At 48.9% G+C, this 4,880-nt stretch overlaps 2 protein-coding genes across 2 annotated transcripts in view; one reads left to right on the top strand and one right to left on the bottom strand.

Moving 5' to 3' along the window:
* Positions 1–4,880, bottom strand: part of TNFRSF9 (TNF receptor superfamily member 9) — an 11,494-nt gene that overhangs the window by 3,907 nt on the left and 2,707 nt on the right. The gene's annotated exons all lie outside the window — the stretch shown is intronic.
* PARK7 (Parkinsonism associated deglycase) overlaps positions 4,352–4,880 on the top strand; it is a 19,117-nt gene continuing 18,588 nt past the window's right edge. Inside the window, exon 1 of the mRNA XM_019511584.1 lies at positions 4,352–4,497. The gene's annotated coding sequence lies outside the window, so the exon portion shown is untranslated. The remainder of the gene's footprint in view (positions 4,498–4,880) is intronic.

Raw genomic sequence — 4,880 nt, 5'->3', positions numbered from 1 at the left:
CGCGGCCCCGCACAAGCCCGCCCGGGGGGGTGGGGGCAGGGAGTTCCCCGGTTCTCCCCAGGCCAGGCGCGGGCCGGACTCTCCGCCTCGATTTCAGGTTTAGGCTTGAGCCCCCTGCTCCTCCGTGGGGGGGAGGGGTGCTGTGCCGGTCCCTGCCAGCCGCTGTTTTAAACGGAACCCGGCTCTTATCCGCTGGCCCGGAAGGGAAGTCTGGTTCTCCGTGCTCATATGTCTCGCAGTCACCACGCCAACTGCCCCCCCCCCCATTACGACCCACAAAACTGGGGACAGCAAAGACGTCCTACAGCCGCTACCAACCAGTGGAGCAGGGTCACTGCCCAGGCTATGCCCTGGTGATAGCCAAATCCAGGATGTGCATTCACACCTGTAGCCTGCCAGTCTTTTGGTCTATTGATGCTGCTCAGAATCAGCACTGGTAGTAGAAGCTGTGTGGCATTGGGATGATGGCTACTCAGTCACAAATCCTTTGCCCCAGTTCTGCATTTATGCATTTGGCTTTGCTTAGGTGCAGCACTTGCCATTGTTTTTACTGATTTTTTTTTTCCCTCTTTTTTTTGGTTATTTGTAACATCATTGTCTAATTTATCAAGATCCTTGTGAATTTTATTTCTACCCTCCAAAGTGCTTGCAACCCTTCTCAGTTTTGTATCACCTGCAGATTGTATCACATACTGTATTTCTGTATCCAAGTCATTAAGCAAGCACACCTAGAATAAGCCCCTTAGAAGCAATTCTTGAAAATTACTTCCAGTCTGACATCTGTCCCTTTATAGCAGGGGTGGGCAATTATTTTGGGCCAAGTGCTGCTTACTGAGTTTTGGCAAGTCATGGAGGGCCGCGTGACAGGCAGCCAGGGCAGATACGTATTAATTTTCTAAATGTTTTAGGGGCCCCATGGGCAGGATAGAATCGCCTGGTGGGCTGCATTTTGCCCATCCCTGAACTCTTGGCCAATGTTGTATCCACTAAATGGTTATTCTATCTAGCACACCTTTCTCCAGCCTGTTTATGGCAGGGCCATGTTAACCTGTGTCAACAGGCTGACTAAAGTCCAAGAGTATTATCTGCCAGACCAGTTACCCATTTAAAGAAAGCTAGCAAATTGTTTTGGTATGATTTGTTTGCTACAAATCCATGCCAGTTACTAGCAATGGTTTCTTAACCTTCCAGATACTTAGGAACTGAATATTTTATAATTTATTAACTTCCAAGGTTGAAGTCAGGGTGATTTGTCTGTAATTCACATTAAACACTGGTATTGTGTTGTCTTCCAGTCCTCTGGGATTCATCTGTGAGTTTATATTATTGCTAATGGTTCAGAGATTTCTTCCCCTAGTTTCTCAAGCACTGGAGGTGTATTCTGTCAGGCCCTAATGACTTAAATTAATTCAAATTAGTCAACAGTTCCACAACAGGTTTTTACTTATTGTGTGTGGTCTCATCCCTACCACCCTCTTCCCTGTATTTAATTTTGCTATGTTCTCAGTTATCCTTTATTTTTCATGAAGACTAATTAAATTAAACATTGAGCAGATTTGCTTTCTTTGCAGCTTTCATTAATAGTTCATCTATGTGCAGGGTTAATGCATAGGGGATGCATGCAGGTGTACGTGCACCCCGAGCGTGGCGGTGCACCCCTTACAAAAAGGAGCCGCCAACACTGTAGGTGGTGCCCGCAGGTGGTTGCTGCTTGCCAACCCCCCACTGCTGACAGTGCCAGTGGCACCTGAAGGAGCTCCTGTTTATGGTCGCTGCCCTCTTCCCACCACCACTGTGCCCCCCCAGCCACCAGGGGCACACATCATTCATGCCTGCATGTCAGATAAATTAGGAGCTTCCTTCTGTTTAGTTTAAATCAGAGGTTATTAAATCATGGAAGGGTATTTGGGAAACACAGAGTGGGAATTATTGCTTTTGGTTGTGTTGTAAAGAAAAAAGCAGGAAGAAGCAGGCAACAAGTTGGAAAAAAATCTTTAGTGTGCATGAAGTAAAAAGGAGCAAGGGATTACCTCAGAGCTATTTAGACACCAAACTCCTATTGAATTAACCTGTTTGATTACTTTTGAAAGTGACAATAAAATGGATTATTAGGCATTCTAATTTTTTAAAATCTGTTCCATAGAAACTACAATTTCTAAAGCAGTAGGAGTCTAGAAGCTCTAGTTGAGGCCAGGGACACAAAGTGGGAAAATGTGATATGAAAAGCTAGAAAGCAACAGGAGTCTTAACAATCTGGCCTGCTAAATTCTTCAAAGCAGGCACTAACTCCAAATGAAATCAGTGTATGTGAATAAGACAAGCTATGCTTCCTTCCTCCTCATTACCCCAAGTTACATATGAGAACGCAAGCACAAAGAAAACAAAGCCATAATTCATAATACATAATAAATACATAATAAAGCATATATAATCTCTATGTAAGTGCTTTCCTGACTTCAAGTCTATGAGACTTGCCCAAGGTCTATCAGAAACTCTATAGATGTCAAAGTCTCAAATCTTGGCAAAGATTCAAAGTTTCTTGAGTATGCAGTGCATTAACCAAAACAGTTATCTTCCTCAGCACTTAAATAAGGTGGAAGTGTTTTATGAAAAAAGGTAATATCCATCTGTTGATGTTCTGATAAATGTTTTTTAGTTGAAACAAGTTTTTTTGCTTTCCATGGTCAGTTTTTTGGCACTTTATGTGCTGTATATCTAACAAGCACTCAAGTTAATATAAATATAATGGAGGGGAATTACTATATTTTTTTAATTTTCAGATGTCATTTAGTGTGTCCCTCAAATAATGCTATTATATTAAGAAAGAACAGCTGAACCTTTGATTGCAAAATATGTTATTGCTCTGTGAAAGATATCCATTAGTGCTCCCCCTAAGCACAACATTGTATTATGAATGTAAATAAACAAATAAACATTTATAGTCAAGCCTGTTTAATTTTAGCTTGTTTTTAAATGACAAGTCAGGTATAAATGCATAATAGTGAAGTTCATTCCTGAGATTTTTTTAAGGCAGTTTAGGGAATTAGTTTCCACTAATATGAACAGAGTGTTTAATCCTTCAGGCAGTTTCCTGGTATCTGACATCTCACAAAAACTGACTTCAGGCAAGGAAGTCACTATTGTACCTGCAATAGTTAAGTTACTCAGGGCAAGACTTTGCTGTGAGTGTTGTAGCTGGACAAGGTAAACTGGGAAGTCCCACAGAACTACACTCTGAAGTCCCGCTGCAGGAGTAGGGGGGAATCAGGCATGGGCAGATCTAAGATTTTTAAAAAGGAAGTGCAAATGGTGAGGTGCATCTTCACATAAGAAGCAACACATTTTTCTTTTATTAAAATAAACTGGAAAGTGTGGAAAACTGGAAATAATCTGGAAACAGTACTGGGGCCTAGGACTGTATGAAGCAAAAACATGTACAACTTCTTTGGAATGACTTAACAAGAATCTGTAGGGCAGTGAAATAGCTGCTGCTGAAGCTCCTAACGCAGCAGGATTGCTTAACAAAGGATAGCTTGAAAAAGAAGAGAGGGAAGTTAACACCTGTGGCATGAAGAGTTTAGAGGGGATCCCATAGCATCAATATATTATCCTGGGCCATGGAGTGAGCTGACTGCCTTAGCACAGCCTGACTGGAAACGCTGCTGCCACTGTTGGAACAGTTGGTTTTAAACTTCGAATGGAACTAAAAAAAACAAGAAAAAAAACGGGGAGGGGGGGCGCGGGGGCGGGGAGGAGTGTGCTGCAAGTGCACCAGTGTAAACCTCCTAGATCTGTCCCTGATCAGGATAGAAGTTAACAGTCCCTAACTCTATTTGAAACTTGCCCGTCCTGGGGCTTCGTTTTCCTGCGCAGAAAAGGGCACGCACGTCAGAGCCGGGCTCTGGTTAAGTCAGCGCTGATCGAAATGTCGGAGTGACATTCTGTGGGCCCCAGCATGGCCCTCGCGCCGCAGTGACGCCACCAGGGCAGGGCACCTCGCTACAGGCCCGCCCGATGCAGCGAGCAGGGCGTGACGGCACGGCCACGTGCCACTTTCAGAGACCCAACCGCCTGCGCGCGTCCCCTGCCCAGACCAAGCCTCCGCCCCTCCCCAGCGCTGGAGAGCCGGATCAGCACTAGCCACAGCCCCCCCACGCAGGGGTGGGCGGAACCTTCCCGCACCGCCATTGGCTCTGCGCGCCGTGGGCGGGGCCTAGTGGCCCCAGATGTCTCTCTCCACGCCCGGTCCCCGGAAGTGGCGTTGTGGAAGCACGTCAGAGTTGGGTGTTTCGCCTCCGCGAGCCTCCCCCACCGCCTCCAGGGGCAGTGCGCTAGAAGGTTTGGGGCGGGCCTGCCCGGGGTCCCCCCCCCCCCCCCCCCGCGAACCCTGCTGAGCCGTCAGCGAGGAGACGCGTGGGCGGATTGTGAGCAGCGGACAGAGAACCAGCAGGTCTGCGCTTGGCAGCCGTGCGGCTGGGCCGGGGCCTGCGCGCCCGAGTGAGACCCCTGCGTGGGCGGCGCGGGTACAGTGCAGCTCTCTCTGCCCCGCAGAAGAAGGCGCCGGGGGAGGGAGCGGGCCGTGCGGCCGGCGCCCTGCAGGGCTAGAGCAGGTCGCGGCGGGGTCCGGGCTGGGCGGGCGGCGGCAGGCAAGTACGACCCTGCATGAGTTGTCGCGGGGAGGAGGGTGCGCCTGCGCTGCGGGAGGGCGGGCTGTGCAGCGCTGCCCACGGACGGGCCTGCCGGGGACTTGCAGCTTGGGCGGGCCTGGAGGCGAGGCGGCGGCGGCGGACGGGCTGGGCTGGGATCCGGTCGCGTACATGCAGGCGCCGAGCCCGCGGGGCGCTGGCCGGTGGCTCCGAGTCTGCCACCTCTCCCGCTCC

Source organism: Gavialis gangeticus, unplaced genomic scaffold (assembly GCF_001723915.1).
Source record: "Gavialis gangeticus isolate Ggan-Ray unplaced genomic scaffold, GavGan_comp1, whole genome shotgun sequence".
Taxonomy (NCBI): domain Eukaryota; kingdom Metazoa; phylum Chordata; order Crocodylia; family Gavialidae; genus Gavialis; species Gavialis gangeticus.
This window is presented reverse-complemented; position numbering and strand designations above follow the sequence as displayed.